Source organism: Pteropus medius, unplaced genomic scaffold (genome assembly GCF_902729225.1).
Source record: "Pteropus medius unplaced genomic scaffold, Ma_sr-lr_union100, whole genome shotgun sequence".
Classification (NCBI taxonomy): domain Eukaryota; kingdom Metazoa; phylum Chordata; class Mammalia; order Chiroptera; family Pteropodidae; genus Pteropus; species Pteropus medius.
Window position 1 is genome coordinate 1006020 of NW_024345861.1, and position 24144 is coordinate 1030163.

Consider the following 24144-nt stretch of genomic DNA (forward strand, 5'->3'; position numbering starts at 1 on the left):
GTAGGTATACATATTTGTTTCACTATTCCTTGAGGAACAGGACTAACCCTATTTCCCACCCACTTGCTCAGTCTCCTTGCTACTGGATGGATGTGGAGGTTCAGCTCCCCGCTGATACTAAGGGTGGGAGAGTGTAGAGTGCTGACCAGCTCAGTCTCTGATGCTGTGTCACAGTGAAAGTTCAGCTCCTCAGAGCCCTGTTAAAACACTGGAGAAGAAGAGGTTCAAGCAGAGTGGTGATTAGCCTCTCCTTGAATCCTCTAAGTTTCCTTGTTGCCAGCTATGGGGGAAGGCTCAGTTCACCCTGGGACTGCACTGACACTACTACTGCAGGGAAATCAGGGTGTAATACCTGCTTCTACTATATTGATAGTGGAATATTAGCTTCTCACCTGGTTCCACTGAAACAGTGGGGGCAGGAAGAGGTGGGATAATTTTATGTTAGTGTTTGGCTGGAGTAGGATGGTTTTCTCTTGTTAGGTCTCCCTTTTCTGCTTAAGGTGGAGGGCAGGTTTTTCTTGGAGATTTTTATTATCAGTGCCTGGCTTGGAGCTTCTGCAACTCTGTCTGGAATACATGGGACACAATAAGGAAACTCAGGGAACTCACCACCCTATCTCTTCAAATTCTGAGATCCTTAGTCTTTCCAACTTCTTTCCACCTTTTACAGACTTTCTTTACTTGTTTGTTGTGGTATTTTTAGCTCTAAAAGTGAAGACCTGGAAGGAATAGGGATATTCTCTCTTTTCAACAACTAGAAGACTCCTTTCCTGTAACTCCATGAGGTTTTGGACAGTTATAATACCCAATCTCCACCACTGTAGACATAAAGAGATTGCATTATGACTTGGGTAATGATATTAAGTATATAAGGGGTTGTCAGTCTACTATGTGTGATGCCACAACCCCCAGAGCATATAAAACCCTCTGCTCATTCTTCTGAGCACTAGGTAATGAGTATTATCTTCTCATGAAACATGGGAGGGAGATAGAACATGTTGTTTTGTTTGTTTTTCTAAGACAAATTTTGCATTTGATTTCAAATTGCACACACTTGGCTGTTAGAACTCCAATATCAGTAATTTCAAAGGTCCCCTCCCTTTTCTATGGGATAGTATCAGTTTTGATGCTTACTTGGTCTCAGGAAAAAGTAGATAGATATAGCTCTTAGTTTTTGTTTGTTATGGATACCCTGATTGGTCATTCCACTACAGAATGTTTTCAGGATGCCCTATACTGGTTCTTGCTAGTCTGTCTGTCTATGCCAGAATAGCTATAGAGCTGTCTCTTTCATCAAGCCTTACCACTGATTACAGGCTGAATCCACAGCCATGTTTCAACATTTTTAGTGGCACAAAGAAATAATGTTTAAATCTCTATCACTAGCAGACCCTTTCACTCAACCTCTAACATAAGCCCAATCACTGAGAAGTAGATAAGAACATGGAATATGGATCCAGACTACTTGTGTTCAAATCCTGCATCATCACTTACTAATCCATTGATTTTAGACAAAATCATAACCTCTCCAAGCCTCATTTTTCTGATCTGCAAAATAGAATGACTGTTATTATAATAGTAGATTAAACAAGATAATATTTCTAAAATTGTTGCAACAATGCTTGTTAGTATAATAATACAGTATAGCAAAGATATAAGTTTATATAGTAAAATATAATAAGTTCTATATACTTAATAGGTACAATTTCTCTGTCTAGGCCATAATCTGCTTTGGCCTCAAGCTGTTAATTACCTATTTAATTGATAACACTTTCATAGGGGTCCATTTTCAAGGTAACCATGAAGTACACTGAAGATGTTAATTTCCTACCTGAAACATACCCTACACCAAACTTGGGCGAGAAGAGCCTAGACTAGTATTTTCTCAGAGTGGTCCACACGCCATTTGCATCAAATTTTAGAGGCAGGGTTAAGATATATACATATTTATTAGGCTACCTCTATGATTTTAATGTATACTAAAGTTTGTGAACTGATCTTTATATTCTCCATGTCTTTTCAATATGGATGCCTTTTTCTGTAATGTCCATTCTCTCCACCCTACCTGTTGAAAACAAAATTCAGCCTCCATTAAGCATTCCCTAATTTCATGTTCACCATCACCAGCAGACATAACCTCCTCTGTTGCTATGGGATGAAAAAGATGGGGAAGAAACAGAAATGGGGTGCAGGAGAGTATTAGAGAGCATTAGAGTGCAGCACTTGGACTGGAGTGGTGGGAAGGACCCATGGCTTATACTTGGAATTTGTTCACCTGAGGTAACATTGAAAAAAGGGTGGGGCACAAGGTAGGGGATAGAAAATCAGCAAACAGGGCAGGGGAGGGAGGAGGAGAAAGGAAGCAGCAGCAAAGTAGCTCCCATGGGCTCCCCAATTTACTTTTATTGGTCATAAAACTAAATGTGTCTCCCCACATACCCACCCACCATGCATCACTTAGGTTTTCAGCAGGAGGAGTGGCATGTGTTCAAAGTAGTTATCAACCACCAGCCTCCCAAAGCCATGTCTCACTGTGTAACTGAGAATGCCTAGGCAGGAATCTGCCTCTGGATTGGCTGCTCTGAAGCAGCAGAACAAGGTATGAAACATCCAACTCCTGAGACTAAGCCCATGCTCTGAACCCTTACATTCATCCTTGTGTCCCTGTGGTTGCCTCCTTCTGGAAGTTCTTTATCTCTATCTCTGCTTGCGAATATCTTGCCCATCCCAAGGCCCCAGGGGACTATGCCCAGGTACCTAAGCCTCTGAGACCTAGAGCTGGGACGAACCTAGAAGCAGCGAGGAAGGTATCCCTCCTTTGACTCTTCCTCTCTACCTCCTTAAGGCTCTAAGTTACAATGGCAGCCAGCATCTCCAAGGAACCTCTCTCCCTTTATCACACCCCACCATATTCTCAGGCTGTGTATGATTAAGGGTCCCCAGACATCACCCTGGCCAGAAAATGGGGCCTGGGGATCTGCATTTGGAACACATCCATCAGGGCACTCCAGTAAGGAAGCTCAGAGACTTAAGGTGAAAAAAAAGTATGTATATGTGGTCAAAAACTGTTTTAAGATACTGGCAGAGGGGCTGAGAAAGGAGCAGCTGCCGAACAAACCTAACTTGGAGAGTCTACCTGAAGCTGCCACCCTCCATCCCTCACTAAATTCAAGGTGTAATCTTAGCCAAATGTCTCCCATAATTGCATTAAATGAACATTTGTTTCTTCGTATAGTTGCCCAGGCTCCTTCTAGCCTCCTGTTTGACTATATTTTAGGTTTCAAATTTTATTTAAGTAGTGATTATAATAAGACTGTTTGCCTCCTGTCCAGAGTGTTGTGAAATAATCCAGTGTCACTTAGTGGGGGTCCAGAACAGATGCACGTGGTCGTTTTGGGGTCCTGGCTCTCAAGTCCTCAGTACATCTCGGGTCCCGCGGATCATGCACTCTGTCTCACCGCGACTACCTGCTCCTTGCCCACGCCCCACACTGCCTCCGCTCCCCGCCCATTCGGCCCCCTGCGTGGCCCACTTCTCACACAGACTCTGTTCCCGCCGTGCTGCTGGCCACACTTCCTGCCTTAGAAGCCACCGCTAAGCTAGCTCTGGCCCTTGTGCCCCTTCACCTGGACGTCGTCGCCTCCTTCCCCGCAGCCGCTGCAGCTGGACTCAGTATGCTCCGGGATCCACTGTCGACCCCGCCTCCTGGCCCTTGAGAGCCCGCACTCCCTGCTGACTGAGAGACGCCGCCACCACCGCCACCGCCACTCTCCCGCTGCCCACCATGGTCCACCAGAAAACAGGTAGCAGGAAGCTGAAAGCGCCCGCCATCGAGGCAGCCGCCGCTAGTTCGTCGTCATCGGGCTTGAAGGCGGTGAACGGCGAGGGCCCACTGCTGTCCAAGAAGCAGAAACGGACAGCAACGATGCGCTTGCTGGTGCACTACCTAATAGGCCACGAGGGGGGCGCGCAGAGCCACGTGGGGCGCCCGAGCTTCTAGGATGAGCTGCGCGGCTACGCTCTGCAGAAGCTGCCAGAGCTGTTTCGCAAGCGGGAGCTGGCCCTGGACTCCCTCAACCAGGTGTTTGCATCGCAGTGGCTGAACGCCAGGCAAGTGGTGCGTAGCACCAAGTGCTACACGCTCTTCGTGGTGGACGTGCAGTTGGGCTTGATCACGTCAATTCCTCTGTTGCAAAATCAGGAGTCGGGCTGGCCAGAACCCAGCCGAGCTGCAGCATCCACGTCATTGAGCTGAATCTCTCCAAGACACTTCTGGTCACCGGGGGCAAAAACCTCAAGAGCCTGGCGGTCTACCAGCTGCCCACCCTGGCTCCGTGTGCCTGGGAGACCGCCACGGTCACAAAGACTGGATCTTTGCCATCGCCTGGATAAGTGACACAGTGGCTATGAGCGGTTCCCACGACAGCACCATGGTGCTGTGGAAGATGGATCCCAATATGTTCAATGCCGACATAGCCTGGCACAATGACACTGAGCTCCCAGCATACTCCTACATCCATCCGAGGGACATGGAGACCATCCCTAGGGCCAGCACCAATCCCAGTAACTGCAAGGTGCAAGCCCTGGCCTTCAGTGGCAAGAACTAGGAGCTCGGGGTGGTGTCCCTACTTGGCCACTTCTATCTGTGGAAAGCCAGGAGCACCCTGTCCAGGCTGCTGTCCATCGGGCTGCCCTACTGTGGAGAGAAGGTATGCCTGACTTACTGCAACTAGTTGTCCCTGTACACGGTGGGATCCCAGTCCCATGTCTTTTTCTTGGATCTGCACCACAGTCATCAGAACATCCTGCCTCTGTGTTCCGGAGAGGGTGGCACAGGTGTGCACTCGCTGAGCTTCTATCAAAGCATCATCACCATGGGCACGGGCCAAAGCACCTTACTCTTCTATGATATCCGCTCCTAGAAGTTCCTGGAGGAGAAGGCCTCAGACAGCCCAGACTCCTCCCTTGGGCCCACAAGGAGAAAGCTCAAGCTCACCTCTTGCAGAGACTAGCTCAACCATGATGACCTGTGGGTGAACTACTTCAGTGGCATGAATGAGTTCTCCAATGCTCTCTACACTCACTGCTACAACTGGCCCTAGATGAATCTCTTGGTGGATGAGAGGACTCTTCCTTCAGGTCTCCATGGGAACTACACAGGCCTCTGGAGGTAAGGATGGACTGGTGTCTTCCAAGTGCCAGATTTTTCTTGTAGTCCCCTCTCATTTTTCTTCATAGCTGTTTGTGCTTTTAACTGTGTAGCTTTTGTCCTCTAGGTGGAACGTGCCCAACTTACCTATGCCTAGTGTATGTATTAGGCAGAGAGGGGTGGGGGAGAGAGAGGGAGAGTTGTCCTTCAAGCAATCAAAAGTTTGACTTTAATACTTTTCTACACCTCTCCAACACCATCTTTTTGAATTCTCCTAAGATTTTTGGTAATTCTTAGTTGTGTTCTCTATATGAGTCATTAAATATTCTCTTTCATGCTATGCAGTCATGCTTTTACAATTATACATATATTTTTCTTTTTTGTTGTTGTTACCACTATTACAGTAATATTGATTTAGTTATTTTTCATTTCTGATAGATGATACATTAAGAACAGTTTTTAAAAAAACGAGGTTTGTATATCTGTTCTGGAAAGCTAGCCATAGTTATATAGCATTGTTTCAATTGGAAAATACATTCCAAGTTCAAGATTACCAATTTTTGGAAACATTCTTTTTGCAAATTGCAGTCTTAGTGCTTATAGTTTGTAAGTTGTTGGTGCTAAATGTGCTTTTTAAAAATGTTTATTCTCATTGAAAGAAAGTTGCCACAGAATTTTGTTTTTTTGTACCATAATTTTAATTGGTTAGGACACTTTAGGAACACAAGAGTTCTGCTGATTGAATATTCAGAATTAAGCTAAAAACCTAATCAATCTTTTTTCATCAACCCTTATTTAAGGTTGTTAGATAAATGACAGTGTATTTTTTCACTTCTTACCTTAGTACGATCAAGCCTTTTTGAACATTTTGAATGTTTCCTGTTTAAGTAACTTGCACAGAGTTTCAGTGCCATCATTCAAAGCAGGGATTCTAAATGTAAGAATGTAGAATTTATGGCAGGCTGGGAAGAATGTATACTGATACAGGATATAGAACGGGTAATTTCACTGTTGCTCTTTTAATACCGAATATTATATTTGAGCATACTTTAAAATTTCCAATTCTGCTTAACAGTTAATTCACAAGAAAAATCTGTACATAAGTAAAATAAGCCCAGTTCTTACTCCTTCTGAAAAAGATTAATCTGTAAAGTTAAAATTTAGATATTATTTTATGAATTTCTAAGATTCTTACTTAAAGTAGAAAGAATATATTGTTAAAAAGTAGTGATATTACAATCTGCATGTAATGATATACAGTTATCAAGGACACAAGGAATTTGTTTCAAGAATATGAGCTGGAGATTTAAAATAAATGGGGCGAATTTTGAAGAAAAGCACTTTGGAGCTCAGATAAATACAAATTGCAGATTGTTTGGAAAACAGGTTGTACTTCTCCATATGTGAGAATATTGGAAGTGAGAAGGGAGACTGGCTCTTCCTCAAAACTGTCCAGGCAGTGCTGACCTTGAATTAGTATTGTGGTGTGTCTTTAAAAAGTTTTCCATAAAACTTTTTAAAATATATATATATAAGAAGAGAGAGTGAGCATATATATATATATATATATATATATATATATATTTTTAATATTTTCAATTACAGTTGTCATACAATATTATATTAGCTTCAGGTATATGACATAGTATTTAGACATTTATATAACTAACAAAATAATCATCTTGATAAATCTAGTACCCATCTGACATCATACAGAGTTATTACAATATTATTGACTATATTCCTCATGCTATAATTTATATCTCCATGACTGTTTTGTAACTACGGTTTTGAACTTCTTAATCCCTTCTATTTTTTCACCACCCAAACACACTCCCATCTGGCTACCATCAAATTATTTTCTGTATCTAAGAAATTGTTTCTCTTTTGTTTCTTTGTTTATTTCGTTCTTTAGATTCCATTCGTAAGTGAAATCGTATGGTATTTATCTTTCTCTGTCTGACTTACTTCACTCTGCACAATACCTCTAGGCCCAGACATGTTGTCACAAATGGCAAGATTTCATTCTATTTTTTTTTACGGCTGAGTAAAATTCCATTGTATATATTCACCACCACTTCTTTATCCATTCATCCGTTGATAGACACTCAGAATACCTCAATATCTTGGCTATTGTAAATAATGCTGCAATGAAATTGTGGATGCACATATACCTCCTCTCAAAAGTAGAAAGTTTTTTTTTTTTTTTTTTGCTTTTTTTTTTTCCGGATAAATTTCCAGAAGTAGGATTTCTGAGTCTTTCTTTGTCTCTTGTTATAGCCTTTGTTTTAAAGTCAATTTTGTCTTTTATAAATACCACTACAACAGATATTTTTGTTTGTTTGTTTACACTTTCATGAAATATATTTTTCTATCCCTTGACTTTCAGTCTGTGTGCCTTAAGATCTGAAGTGAATCTCTTGTAGGCAGCAATTGTAAGGCTCTTGTTTTCTTATCCGTTCAACCACCTCTATCTTTTGATTGAATCATTTAATCCATTTATATTTAAAGTAATTATTGATATGTTGTTATTGCAATTTTCTTATATTTCTGGTCCTTTTTTTTTCTTCTTAAAGAAGTCTCTCCAACATTTCTTGTAATATTGGTTTGGTGTTGATGAACTCCTTTAGCTTCCTCTTGTCTGATGAGCTCTTTATCTGTCCTTCCATTCCAAATGATAGCTTTGCTAGATAAAGTAATCTTGATTTTAGGTCCTTACTTTTCATCATTTTGAATATTTTATGCCAATACCTTCTGGCCTATAAGATTTCTGTTGAGAATCAACTGAGTTTTATGGGAGCTCTCCTGTAGGTAACTAATTGCTTTTCTCTTGTTGCTTGTAAGATTCTCTCTTTCTATTTAACCTTTGGCATTTTAATTATGATGTTTCTTGGTGTGGGTCTCTCTGGGTTCATCTTATTTGGGACTCTCTGAGTTTTCTGGGATTGTATGTCTATTTCCTTCACTAAGTTAGAGAAGTTTTCTATCATTATTTCTTCAAATAATGATAAGGTTTTCAATGCCTTGCTCTCTTTCCTCCTTCGGGTAGCCCTATGATGCAAATGATGTTGTCCCAGAGGCCCCTTAAACTATTCTAACTTTTGTTTTTTTTGGATTCTTTTTTCTTATTGCTGTTCCAATTAGGTGTTTTCTACTACCTTATCTTCTAAATCACTAATCCGATCCTCTGCTTCATCTAATCTACTGCTGATTACCTCTAATGCATTCTTTATTTCAGTTATTGTATTTTTCATTTTGACTGGTTCTTTTTTCATGTTTTCTATCTCTTTGTTAATGTTCTCACTGAGTTCATTTACTCTTTTCCTAAATTCATTGAGCATCCTCATAACCAGTGTTTTGAACTGCATGTGGCAGATTGCTTGTCTTCATTTTTTTTTTTTTTTTTTTTAATTTCTTTCTCTGGAGCTTTGTTCTGTTCTTTTATTTGCGATATGTTTCTTTGTCTTCCCATTTTGGCTTCCTACTTATGTTTATTTCTATCTATTACATAAGACTGCTATATATCCTAGTCTTAGTATAGTGGCCTTATGTAATAGGTGTTCTGCGGGTTCAGTGGGACAGTCTCCCTGGTCTCCTGAGCCAGGTGCTCCAACTGTGTACATTTAATGTTTTTTCGTGTGCCCTCTTGTCATATTAGAGCCTTGATTGCTATTGGCAAGTCAGTGGGAGGGATTGACCCTCATGCTGAATGATTGTGAGGAGCAGCTTTGACCACAGTGGAAGAGATGTTCAGGGAGTGACCCCACAGTGCAAGACTTGCTTTAGCAGAACTCTGGTGCCTGCCCAGTCTGCCCTTGGTGTGTGTCATCCTCACATGCAGCCTCACTTGGTGCTCTGGCTTGGTGTGAAGCGGGCCACCAGCTGTGCTGGCCCCAGGACCTCCTAAGAGGAGCCCCACAACAGACCAGGTTCAGCCTTAGCCTGTACCCTACCTGAGGCCACTTGTCAAGCATCGCCAAACATTCTGCAGATGGTTGCCACCCGCACTGAGCTGGAGGTGCATTGAGAGGCCAAGCTACAAACCAAAGTCGGCTGCTGCTAGTACCAGACTTAGGGCTCCTCAGTAAGCGGTACAGGGTGTGCTCAGGGAAGACAGTGCTTGTTTGGGTATTGAGAATCTTTGAGAGACTTTAATAAAATCCACAGCATGAACCAAGACAGGTCATTTGTATATAAAGGCCACTGAAAGCGGCTTAGGTGGACCTATAATTTAGGTGGGTCGGTGTCTCAGGGAATATCTAGAGTTGGGCAACCTGTGTTAGCCAAGTTGATGGAGATTCAGCTATGGCAGCTGCCTGAGTTTACATGCCAGGAAGAGTGAGGGCTTCTGCTAGCACTTCTGTTTGAGAAAAAGCTGCCCCTCCAGCCCTGGTGCTGAAGCCAGATAATGTCATGCCTCCCAAAATGTCACTGGTGCCTCAGCACCGGAGCTCTGAGCAGTTGAGTTCATCAGCACACAGGCTCCTTAAGTGGAATATCTGTGACTCCAGCCACCCTCGTTCTCAATCAACCACAATCTTCGTTGGTTTTTACAGCCAAAAATTGTGGGAACTTCTCTTCTCAGCACTGAAACCCTGGGCTGGGGAGCCCTGTTTGGGCTGGGGCCCTTTGTTCCTCAAGGGGGATCTCTACAGCTGATATATTTTTCCTGATGTTCAACCACCACAAGTGGGTGTGGGACCAGCCCATTCTGCATCTCCACCCTTCCTATCAGTCTTAAGTGGCTTCTTCTGTATTCTGCAGTTGTAAAACGTCTGTTCAGCTGGGCTTCAAGCAACTCCCAAAGCTGGGTGCTCTGTAGTTTAGTTGTAATTTTGATGTGATTATGAGAGGAGGCAAGCACAGCATTTACCTACTCTGCCATCTTGACCAGAACTTTAGGGTATAACTTTGGATGCCAAATCACATGTTTTTCCTTTTAAGAAACTAAGTAGCCTAAGTATGTATGTACTTATATTATGTGGAAATTTAAGTATTTTAAAATTATTTCTAGTTTAGGTACAAAGTGATCTACAGAAGTACAATTAATTGTGTAACCTGTGAGTGTGAAATCATTATAAAAGTAAACATATCAGCACTCCAGGAAACTTATACCTATAGTTCACTTAAAATAAGCAAAGGAATACATATTTTTATATATAAATTACCTATCACCAATACCTTGAAAACCTTAGTTATAAGTATGCATAAGAATGCTAGTTCCATTTACCTCTAACTACATATTCACATATTTCTCCCCAAGCATGTTGTTGACTCAAAAGTTTATGTTCCTTCTCTTTAATCTTTGGATTAAATTTATTTTTTTTAATTGAGGAGAAATAATTTATGAATCAAGGATATCCACTGAAATAAATTGAGATGACTTGTCTGGAAAAATTATCTTTTTAAATGTACTCTTGTATTAACAATAAAAAAAATATTTTTCCACAGGTTAATTTTCATCCAGTTGTACTCAGCCAGATAAAAGTCAAAATTTTTTCATTAATTGCTAATTTAGAGTGATTTTAGAAGGCGATTCGCAAAACCCTCCTGAATGTTTCACTGACAGCTTCCTAATTTTTGCATTTCTTGGGCAACCCAGCTACATTAAACATGTCACTATGCGAACTACCCAGAGATGCAGTTTCGTGAGAATGACATGCACTAATGTGAAGGAAAGACTGTCTAGGCCACAGGTGTTTGCTTTCAGAGATATTACTTTAAAATCTACTAAACAGGCTGCCTACTGCCCTGCTGCAAACTTAGAGATATCTATGTTGGAGTGAGGCCTCAGTGAAAGGACAATGTGGTTTCAGGAAGTTGCCATGAATGTCAGATTGGTCCTCAGGAAAGAGGGCTCTTTAACAGCTAGCTGTTATTTTACACGTGCACGGATCTTTACTTCATATGCCCTTCCCACCTCCTTCTTTTTTTTTTTTTTTTTTTTCAGTGACATTCCAGGCAGAATAAGTACTTAACTTCTTCATGCTTCCATAGTGAATGTTTTGTTATTATCTTTATTTTAGCTTTTTTATATCTTTATTATCTCTTTACTATAGCTTTTATCAGATTGTAATGCAGTTAACTATGTGAGTTACCCCTCCATTTGACTATAAATTCTGTCATCCCAACCTTATCATAATAGGCTACACACATGGCACCGGGAAAGTCTAGTGCAATTACTAATATATTAATTCCTTGGCATTGATTTTTTTTTTATCAGATTCATTGACCAGACATTAAGGAATGTAATAAGAATTAGGCTGATGGATGAAGAATATCCTAAAACAGGCCTCACAGTAGTGACCATGGCAATTCATAGTATGAAATAATGTGGGTAGAGCAGCAGAAACTTTGATCACTTAATAGTTTTGTAGATGGTTGATATTGGATCTGGGACACTAAGATAAAAATATTATTTTAGAATCAGAAAAACTTGGATTTTAATCCCAGCTCTATTAATTGCTTACTGAATAACCATGGGTATTTTGCTTAACCTCTTTAAACCAGACCTTATATTACTAATCGTTCTCTCTCTAGATTTGCATAATTCTGATACATATAAGCACTCCATTGATATTAGTTCTCTTTCTCTCTAGATCTCTACAAATTCTGCTAGAATATACATACATACATACATACATGCATACATGAATGCATGCATACACACATACACACATATATGCACACATATACATATATATATATATATATATATCTTAATTACTACAGTTTTACAAGAAAATTTTGTATGCATTATGGAAAGTTGGACATACAGAAAAGCAAAATATAATAAAATGAAACAACCTCACTTCCACCAGCCAGATATTACTACTATTAACAATTCAGTGTGTATATTTTTTAGATATATTTTTCTGTACATATATTTACCAATCTATTCAGTCACTACTAAAATGAGGATATGTTGTATAGGCTGTTTTGTAATCTGCTTTTTTCAGTTAATGATTCTATCTTTCCATGGCAATAAATTCTCACTTAAACTAATATTCAGGATGTTTTTATGTGTACAGGTTTAAACTCAAAATGGATGATTTATGCACCACTCAGGAAGTTGTTTCCATCACTAGAAATCATTAGAATGACATACCAGATATTTAACTTAATAAAGATTGTATACCTACTCAAACCTGAGGAGTTAATTTTAAACATTTATTATGTAGTCATAATCTGTCTAGATGTTTGCTTAATTCAGTGATTTTCAGACATTGGAGCACATCAGAGCCACTTGAACATATTTTAAAAGTGATAGATGTTCAAGTCTCAACTCAGACCTACTGAAACAGAATTTCCTTGTAAAAATACCATTTGAGTGTTTTCAAATTAGTCTATTCAAAAGCATAACAAATTAGTCTATTGGAAGACAAGATGAGACAGCATCAACAAAATAAGACATCTGCCCTAGAAGTTTATAGTGTAGCAAGGAGAAAAATACTTAATTCATTAGTATTATACAAATTTACTTATGATTTTTTTTAAAAAAGTTAAATATAGTATTAATAGTATACTATAGTATAAGTACAATGAGAATATGGAGAAAACAGCAATCAATTCTGCCTGAGAAGGTCATGGAGGGTTCCCAGAAGAGATAATATTGAGCTGGCTCTTTAAATTAAGAGTGGAGGAGAGCTAAAACTAGTTTTATGAGTATCTGGAATATATGATCAGATATATACATACAGAGCTGTTACAATTTGACCAAGTGGAATTTTAAATGCCTCTGGGATTTCTAGAAGAAAAATGTCTGGTTGGTAGTTAGAAATATGGACCTGGAGCTCATAAGATAATTTAGGACTAGAGATACAGATGTGGGAGTCATCATTATAAAAATGTTACTTGGGAGAAGCAAGGAGGGGTATAGTATCACAGAAGCTAGATCTTCTGGCATTCCCTTCCAAAACCCACCTATATTTGATAAGTATATATAGATACATACATACATACACACATACACACACACACATACATACACATTACTATATGCCTGGCACATAGTAGGTACTTAATGACTTGTAAGTGGGTGGCCAAATGAATGTTGGCTTAGTGAATATTAAACGCTTGTTAGGGGACCCTCAAAATAATATTTCATCTTTTAATTCGGTAATGATCATCTTTTAAGGTCTCTTAATGCAATTACATTAACCAAAAGAACATAAAGAAAATATACCAAATGTTGCTGTGTTTCAAATAAAGAAAGAAATCTATATTTGATTATATGTGTTTTTGCAACCTTTGCAGAATATAGATCATTCTATAGTTGGTCAAGAAGAAAGCTAAATATTGATGATACCTTCCTTACAAATGACTTTTTTATTTTTCCATTTTGGAGGTACAGTTCACTGAAGCAAACACATTGATGATGTCAAGGAAAGTAATGGTGCTATTTTCATCCTTTCTAATGCCATTATTGTGCCGTTCTCTGTTTCAACCTAAGACATTAATGTTTCATGTTGATTAAATTTTTACATCTAAATTGCTCTTTTATGTTACACACAAATGATGAAATTGAATGTTCCAGTTAGAGGGCAGCAACTTTAGTTTCCTCTAGGCTCTTGGTAAATTCATCAAACATTCTATAGAACCTCAGAAAGGGCTCATTTTTGTTTCTTCTGCTTTAGTAACCTAGAGATAAAGAGTTTAGTGTGAATTTTGTTATGTCTTTATAACTAAAACTAGGCCTCATTTTACACAATAGATACATTCCTTGACATTTGTACATGAAGGATTTTTGAAAATGGAATTGTATATTACCCCATTGAAATCCATAATAATTTTATAAATGTCATCTTTACTACAGATTGATTTTCAATTGACAGTGGTTTCTAACACATTGCCACTGCCTCCACCTCTGAGACATGTACTTTAGACTTCAAACAAAAGCTAAGTGATGTAATAGAATCTCCTATTTCAAATACTATTAAAGAATACTTTCAGAATGTGATAAATTAAGCCCTATTTCATGTGTAGAAAATGAGATTTTTAAAAATAGGAATCCTGTAATTTGATTTGCTTCATATTTATTTATCATGAGCAAGAGCAAATTTTTTTCCCACTTTAATCCCCTGCTCCACTTCCACCCCTGACCTATGAATGTTGCTGTTTCTTCTTAAGAACTGGATCTCTGAAGGTGGGGTGTCTCTTCCTACATGTTCATAGGGTGCACCCGGGGCCTGGGGCCTGGCGCACCCAGGGGTTCTAGTGAACCTGGGGGGCCTGGCGCATCCGGGTGGCCTGGTTCATGCCTCCACTTGGGGCACAAACCCAGGACCTTCTGTGTATAAAGCAGACATGCTAACACTACACTATGGAGCCACCCTACAAGAGCAAATTTGAAAATACTTTCATATGCCCTGCCTAAAAGAGCTGTCTTTTTTTTTTTTCCTCTAGTCTTTGTTTATGAAGACTGGCCCAAGAAAAGGTGTTTAGTTTATGGATACCAAAAGAGAACCTTAAATAATATGTTGTTTTCTTTACTACTTTAATCTTTTAGAATTTTGGGGTATTCACCTTAAAGAATGGGACTATTTATGCAATATAATTCTAGAATGAGTGTGGCTCTAGAAATAATGTGAATGTAAATGTTTCCTTAATTACCTTTTTAAAGATCAAGGTCTTTGAAAAAAATTAATTTTTATATTTTCAATTATGGTAAAATACAAATAACATAAAATTTACCATCTTATCCATTTTTAAGTGTACTGTTCAGTAGTGTTAAGTATATTCACATTGTTGTGCAACCAATCTCCAGGCATTTTTCACCTTGCAAAACTAATAATCTACACTCATTAAACAACAATTTCCCATTCCTCTCTTCCCAGCAGTCCCTGGCAACCATCATTCTACTTCCTCTCTATATGCATTTAACTACACTAGGTATCTTGTAGAAGGGAAACCATACAATATTTGCCCTTTTTGTAACAGCTTATTTTACTTTGCATAATTTCCTTAAAGTTCATCTATGTTGTAACATGTCAAATTCTCATTCTTCTTAAGACTGAATAATATTCCATTTTATGTATATATAGCATTTTATTGATCCATCCATCTGTAGATGGACACTTAGATTGCCTCCACCTCTTGGCTGTTGTGAATATGCTGCTATAAATATGGACGTGTAAATATCTTTACTAGACTCTGCTTTTAATTCTTTCTGTTATATACCTAGAAGTGCAAATGCTGGATCTTATGGTAACTTTGCTTTAAATTTATGTCTTTCTAAGCAAATATACCATTTGCAATCCCACCAACAATGTGCAAGTGTTCCAATTGTCCATATCCTTCCCAAAACTTGTTAATTTCTGTTGTTTTGACAGTAGACATCTTAAGGAGGTATCAGTTATCAGAGGCTGTTTTTAAACATGTTTCAGTTAATAATTGCTTTGTATTTATTCCAGCCCAATATTTAAGTATTAACATTACACCACATATGGGATAGAACATATAGCTCTGATTATTGTGAGGAGATATAACAATGATTTGAGTATGGGCAAAAGATTTTTTGAAACATATCAAACAGCAAATCTATTTTTGATATGTTTTCCTTAAAAGTGTAGCATGTTGGATAATTTGAAAATTAGAGTATGAAATGTCACTTTTTAAATTTTCAAACTGTTGAATTTCTAATTTATTTATTTGAACATATCTAGTGTTCCTAACTGGACATAAGGAAAAAGTTATATCTTAAATGCTATCCTTGGCATGTTTTGAGGGAAAATTCTCATGTTAAAATATCAATTTTAGAAATAACTAGTAATTATTTTCTGCACAATAAAGACATGTTTCTTAGAATTGACCTTAGCCTGAAATTTCTTAGCAAAGTCTTGAGAAATAAAGTGAGTTATAAAAAGAAGATATGTCATTTTCAGTGACAGTTGACAGAACAAAGCATCACAGAAAGTTTGAACACCTGAAACTAATTTTAATCTCAGTGTTAGAGTGTACGCCTAGAAAATATGTTTTAAATAATGAATGAAACAAACTACTGCTGCTATCTAGTCCATTTTACAGGTCAAATTACATGATCAACAAGAATCTAGTTAACTTCTCATTACTAACTGAATATTTCAGGAAGTAAACTATTTTAAAATTGTCATTTTAAAATTCTGTATATCTTAAAAAATCTATTCTCATTCTAAACCCTTAAAATTTTGAGAGAGTTTATAATCTGGAAAAAACATATAGGAAAATAAAAATTAGGATGCCAAAAAGGAAATACAAATGGCAAATAGACATATGAAAAAATATTCAATACCACAGAAATGCAAATGAAACGCCAAAACTAAAACTACAGAACAAACATCATTGAAAATCAATGAGGTTAAGCTGAACATGAGTCCTACTACTAAGAACACACAGAAAAAAAGAAAACACCTGGAGACTGATAAGAGAGGCACAGATGCAGAATGGGGTGATTCAACAAAGTCATGTGCCAGTTAAATCAGGATGGTTATCTTGGCTGTGGAGGTCTCCCTGGAGGAGCAAGAGAACCCAGCCCCACACTTGGCTAATACAGGTCATCACACCCTGGTGATGCCCTGGGACCCTTTCTCACCCAAATTTTGGGCCCAATCAAGCAGATTGGGCCCAAAATTAGAAATTTTGGCTTTTCCATACAAAGTGTCTATCTTGGCTCATACTCCAGACTTTCCTAAAATCTCTCAAAGGTTTTCAAAACTAAAACAAAAAGTATCTACCCACTATATGATCCATCTCTTGTTAAGCAGCTTCAGGCCTGGAAACTAGCAGCAGTCAACTCTGGTGTATCACTTGGCTGCTCAAGGTACCTGCAAGCCCAGCATAGGTGGTAGCCATATGCAGAATACTTGGTGACTCTTGCAAGGTGGCCTTGGGTACAGCACAGGCTGAAGTTAAATTAGGCCTGTGGTGGGGCCCCACCAAGGAGGCCCTGGGACAAATATGCCTGGTGGCCAGCTTTGTATCAAGTGAGAGCACCACCTGGGGCTGCATCCAAGGACGACACACTCAAAGGTCAGATTGGGCAGGCACCAGAGCTCTGCTAAAGTGAATCTTGCACTGTGGGGTCACTTCCTGAACATCTCTTCCACTATTATTCATGGCCAGTCCTCACAACCAATCAGCCCAAGGGTCAATCCCGCTCATCGAAATGGCAACAGTAACCAAGGCTCAACTATAATTGGAGCACACACACAATCCATACAAGAGACACACCTAGAGCCCCCAGCTCAGGTGACCAGGAAAACTGTGCCATTGGGCTTCATAGGACACCTATAACATAAAGCCACTCTACTAAGACCAGGAGATATAGCAGCCTTACATAATAGAGAGAAGCAAACACAAAGAGGCAGCAAAAATGGAAAGACATAGAAACATATCCTAAATGAAAAAAAAAAAAAAAAAAACAGAACAAAGATCCAGAAAAACAACTAAACAAAATAGAGACGAACAATCTACCATTTGCAGAGTTCAAAACACTGGCTGTAAATATGCTCAATGAATTTAAGAAAAGAGTAAATGAACTCAATGAGAAGTTTAACAAAGAGGTAAGAAACATAAAAATGAAGATAGAAAACATAAAAAAAGGAACCAGTCATAAATGAAGAATACAATAACTGAAATAAAGTATACATTAGAAGGAATTAACAATAGATTAAACGAAGCAGAGCAAAGACTCAGCAATTTCTAAGATAAGGTATCATAAAACATTCAATCAGAACAGCAACAAGAAAAAAGAATCCAAAAAAAGAATGAGGATAATTTAAGGGGCCTCTGAGACAACATCAAGCATACCAATATTCGTATCATAGGATACAAAAAGAAGAAAGAGAGCAAGGCATTGAAAAACTATTGGAAGAAATAATGATGGAAAATTCCCCTAACTTGGCAAAGGAAATAGACATACAAGACCAGGGAGCTCAGAGAGTTTCAAACAAGCCAAACCCAGAGGCCTATACCAAGGCATATCATCATTAAAATGCCAAAGGTTAAAGACAATGAGAGAATGTGGAAAGCAGTAATAAAAAAAGCAATTAATTACCTACAAGGGTATTCCCATAAGATAATCAAATGATTTTTCAATAAAAATTTGCAGGTTAGAGGAGATTGTTATGAAATATTCAGGGATGGAAAGAACCTACAACCCATATTACTCTACCCAGCAAAGCTATCATTTAGAACCAAAGGGGGGATAAAGATCTAAAATAAAAAGTTAAAAGGAATTTATCAACACCATACCAGTACTACAAGAAATGTTAGAGGGACTTCTTTAAGTAGAAAATGTAAAAAAAAAAAAAAAAAAAGAATTAAATGCTTGAAACAAAATCGATGACTGAATGGATATGAAAACAAGACTCTTCCATATGCTGTCTACCAAAGATTCACTTCACATTGAAAGACACACAGACTACAAGTAAAGTGCTAGAAAAAGATAGTTCATGAAAACTGAAATTATAAAAGCTGTGTTTGCAGTACTTATATGACGCAAAGTAGACTCTAAAGCAAAGCCTATAATAACAAGAGACAAAGGACTCAGTAATCCCACTTCTGCATATTTATCTGTAGAAATCCAAAACACTACTTTGAAAAGACATGTGCATCTATATGTTTATTGCAGCATTATTTACTCTAGCCAAGATATGGAGGCAACCTGGATGCCCATCAATGGATGAATGTATAAAAAAGAGGTGGTACATATATACAATGAAATATTACTCAGCCATTAGAAAAGAATGAAATATTGCCATCTGCAACAACATGGAAGGACATAGATGGCCTTATGCTGAGTAGAGTAAGTCAGACAGGGAAAGAAAAAAGCCATATGATTTCACTTATATGTGGAATATGAAAAACAAAATAAATGAAATAGTAACAAACTCATAGATATAGAGAACATTTTGATGTTTTCCAGATGGGAAGGGGTTTGCTGGGCAGAGTTAAAAAGGGGAAGGGATTAAGAAGTACAAATTAGTAGCTAAGTAATAATTATGATGATGTAATGTATAGCATAATATGGTCTATAATATTGTAATAATTATGTATGGTGTCAGATGCATACTAGATTTATTGGGGCGATCACCTCATAAGTTATATAAATTTCTAATCACTATGTTGTACACCTGAAACTAATATAACAGTGAATGCCAACTGTAACTGAAAAAAATTTAATATACATAAAATAAAAAAAGAAAATTAAAAACACAATGAGATATCACTTGACACCTGTCAGAATAGCTATAACCAATAAATCAAAAAACAAGTCTTGGAAAGTACGTGGATAAAAAAGAGCCCTGGAGCACTATTGATGGGATTGCAAATTGGTGCAGCCACTATGAAAGACAGTTTGGAGGTTTCTCAAAAAGATTAAAAATATAACTTACCTTATGATTCAACAATTTCACTGCTAGGTATTTATTTAGTGTATTTGTTTAAAAAAATAAAATTTTACCATTTGCGACAACATGGATACCCTAGGTAATACCCTAGAGGGTATAATGTTAAGTGAAATAAGCCATAGAGGAAAAGACAAATAACATATGATTTCACTTATATGTGAAATCTAAAGAGCAAAACAAACAAACAAGGAAAACAGAAACAGACTATATATAGGGCAACAGAAAATAATATAGCAGTTTACACAGCTAAATAGTGTTCTTTCCAACACTTGAAATTCAAAAGATGAAGACTATATCGAGAAAATAACAGTGTCAAAAGGAATGATGATTCAGAGAGCAAATATTATGATTATATCTAAAAGTAAAATTATTAAAATAACTTAGGAATGATGTCAGAAATATGGCGGAGTGAGCGATGTCTCTATATTGCTCCCCTTGAAACAACAATAAGCTGAAAATTGAAAACTCAACAAAGAAAACACTCAAACTAGACACAAGCACGTCAGATTATGGGATCTACTCATAACACCTAGCACAGGAATTGAAAAATACAGTTAGATCAGGAGAATGAGTTCTTTTAGCAAGGAGATTGAAACCCTCAAAATGAACCAAAAGGAGCTTCTGGAGATAAAGAACACACTGAAAGAGATGAAAAATGAAATAGCAAGCTGGAGAAATAGAGTCGACAAAATAGAGGAAAAGATTAGTGACATTGAATACAAAAAATCTGGAAATAAATCAGAAGAAGAGAGAAACCGAAGACTGAAAAACATTGAAAGAGAAATAAAGGACTAGATGATACCATCAGGAAAAGAAGCATAATAATAATGGGCATTGTCAAAGGGGAGGAAAAGGAGCAGGGATTAGAAAGCATTTTAAGACAAATACTTAAAGAGAATATTCCAAATCTAAGGAATGAACCGAAGCTTGGAATTCAAGAAGTCAACAACAACATTAACAACAAAAAACAATTATCTCAACATAAAAGGCCTTTTCCAGGACACACTACATTAAAATTATAAAAATCAATGTCAAACACAGAATTCTCAGGGCCAAGGAAAAGAAGACAAAAGGTAACCTATAAAGAAAAACACATTAGATTATTGTCAGACTTCTCAGCACAAACCTTATAAGTCAGAAAGGAGTGGAATCAAACATTCAAACTATTAAAAGAAAGAAACTACCAGCCAAGAATAATATATCCAGCGAAGTTCTCCTTTAGATGTGAAGGAGAAATAAAGACCTTTCCAGACATAAAAAAATAGAGGAAATTATCCACTACGAGGCCTGTGCTGCAGGAAATACGGAAAGGGGTCAGCTCACCTAAAACAAAATGACAAAACAAAAAACAGAAAACAAAAAAACAAACAAAAAAACATAACTCTGAGTAAGGCCACTGGCAGGCAAAGAAGCAGAGGAGTACAACCCTTACTAAGAAAGGGGTATTATAAGCTTGAACAATAAGAGATTTGCTAATGCAAGATAGTAATGAACGTTCAGCATACACGAGGACAAATTGAGACAACAATAACAGAAAAGAGGAGGATTCAAAGATCCAAATTCACAAAAGGGAATGGAAATAAGGCATAGTCAAAAGAAAATGCATATATAAATATATATATACTGTCCTCTACATATTCATAATGGTAACCACACATCAAAGATTCAGAACTGAAATACATAACAGAAAACAAACAGGACCAGAGAGAAAATCCACAAAACCCAACCAAAATAAACACACACACACATACACACACACACACACACGCACGTACAAGGAAGCAATGAAAACAGCGAGCTACTAGAAAGCAAAACGTAAAATTGGTATAGAAAACCTCATATTTCAAAAATCACCCTAAATGTAAATGGACTGAACTCACCAATAAAAAGGAACAGAGTTGCAGATTGAATCAAAAAAACAACACCCAACCACATGATGCCTCCTGAAGACATATCTCTGTTCCAAAGACAAATATAGACTCAAAGTGAAAGGGTGGAAAATTCTATTTCAAGCAAACCACATTCACAGAAAAGAGGGAGTAGTGGTAGTAATATCAGATAAAATAGAATTCAAAATAAAAAAAAGTAAAGACATATACTGAGGGACACTTCATAATGATAAAGAGAATAATACACCAAGAAGGTGTAACACTCATTAATATCTATGTTCCCAACCTGGGAGCCTCTCAAAATATAAAGCAATTACTGACAGAACTAAAGGAAGAAAGAGACCAAAACACTATCATAGTAGGGGACCTAAATACCCCAGTGTAGGATATGGACAGATCGTCCAAACAGAAAATCAATAAGGAAATAACATCCTTAAATGACACATTATAACAACTGGACATAATTGACATTTACAGAGTGTTTCATCTCAAAACAGCTGCTTATACATTCTTCTCTAGTGCACATGGATCATTCTCAAGGTTTGACCACATACAAGGCACAAAGATAGCCTCAACAAATATAAAAGGGTTGAAATCATGCCAACCATATTCTTTGATCATAATGTATTGAAACTGGAAATCAACTTAAAAAGAAAATGGAAAGAACCACAAATATATGGAGATTAAGCAGTATGCTATTGTAGAATGACTAGGTCAGAGAAGAAATAAAAATTCAAAAGACACATAGAAACGAATGGTAATGATAGTACGACATATCAAAACTTTGGGACACAGAAAAAGCAATAATAAGAGGAAAGTTCATATCATTACTGGCCTATCTCCAAAAACAAGAATGAGCCCAAATAAAAAACCTAATGTTTCATCTTAAAAACTAGAAAAGGGAGAACAAATGAAGCCTAAAATCAGTAGAAGGAGAGAAATAATCAAAATTAGAGCAGAATTAAATAAAACTGAAAAAAAATAATAGAAAAAATAAATTCAACAAAGGGCTGTTTATTTGAAAAGGTTATTAATATTGACAACTCCTGAATACTAAGGAAAAAAAAAAAAAGAAAGACAGAACACAAATAAACAAAATCAGGATGAAAATGGAGAAATTGCGACAGACACTGCAATAATACAAAGGATCATACGAGAATATTATGAAACAGTGTATAACACCAGATTAAATAACCTAGAAGAAATGAAAAATACTTAGAAAGATACAACCTTCCAAGACTGAATCAAGAACTGGAAAATCTAAGTAGACTGATCAATAGTATCGAAATTGAAACAATCTTCAAAAACCTACCAAAAAGTCAAAGTCCAGGACCAGATGGCTTCACCAGTGAATTCTAACAAACATTCAAAAAAGATTTAATACCTATTCTCCACAAACTCTTCCAAAAAATCGAAGAGGAGGCAACACTTCCTAAATTATTTTATGAGGCCAATATGATCATGATACCAAAACCTGGTAAAGATAAAACAAAAGAATAAAACTACAGACTAATATCTCTCATGAACACAGATGCAAGTGGGCTTCATCTCAGGGGCACAGGGTTGGTTCAACATACGCAAATCATTTCACGTGATACACCACAGAAACAAATGAAAAAAATAAGAATCACATGATCACGTCATTAGACGCAGAAAACGCCTTCGACAAGATACAGCATCCATTTATGATCAAAACATTTAACAAAATCGGTATAGAAGGAAAATACCTTAACATAATAAAGGCTATCAGCCAACATTATACTTAATCACGAAAAACTAAAAATGTTCCCTCTAAGATCAGGAACAAGACAAGGATGTTCCTTATCACCACTGTTATTAAATATAACATTGGAATTTCTAAGAAGTGCAATCAAGCAAGAGAAAGGTATAAAACGTAACTAAATAGGAAATGAAGAAATTAAACTGCCACGATTAGCAAATGACATGATTCTCTATATAGAAAACCTTAACATCTCCACGACAACACTATCAGAAACAATAAGCAAATACCGTAAGTTTCTCGATACAAAATAAATGTTTAAAAATCCATAGCATTCCTATACTTTAATAATGAAGTGTCATCAAAAAAAAAGTGGAAAAAATAATTCCTTTTGCAATTGCAACAAAAATAATAAAATAAATAGGAATAAATCAAACAAAACATGTGAAGGACCTATATAATTAAAAGTATAAGACCTTATTAAAAGAAATTGAAGAAGATACAAAGAAATGGAAATATATTCTATGTTCTTGGATTGAAAGAATCAACATAGTTAATAGGACTTTATTACCTAAAGTGTTATACAGATTTAATGTAATCCCTATCAAAATACCATGGGCATTTTTTAAATAAACAGAATAAAAAATTATCAGATTTGTATGGAAGCACAAAAGCCCCTGAACTGCCAAAGTTATCTGACAAAAAGGAATGAGGCAGGAGGCATCACTCTGCCTGACTTCAAATTATACTACTAAGCAATGGTAATCAAAATGACATGGTATTGGCAGAAAAACAGACACATGGACCAGTGAAACAGAATCAAGAGCTTAGATATAAACCCATGTTTATATGAGCAAATAATTTTTGACAAAAAGTCAAGAATATACAGTGGGGAAAGGAAAGCCTCTTCAATAAATGGTGCTGGGAAAATCGGAAAGCTACCTGCAAAAGAATGAAACTAGACTTTTGTCTATCACCACACACCAAAAGTAACTCAAA

The 24144-nt window shown here is 37.1% G+C and overlaps 1 pseudogene; it reads left to right on the forward strand.

The window, feature by feature from the left end:
- The first annotated feature begins 3784 nt into the window (after nt 1–3784).
- LOC120612248 (DDB1- and CUL4-associated factor 12-like protein 2) lies at nt 3785–5174 on the forward strand (annotated as a pseudogene).
- Nucleotides 5175–24144: the final 18970 nt, after the last annotated feature.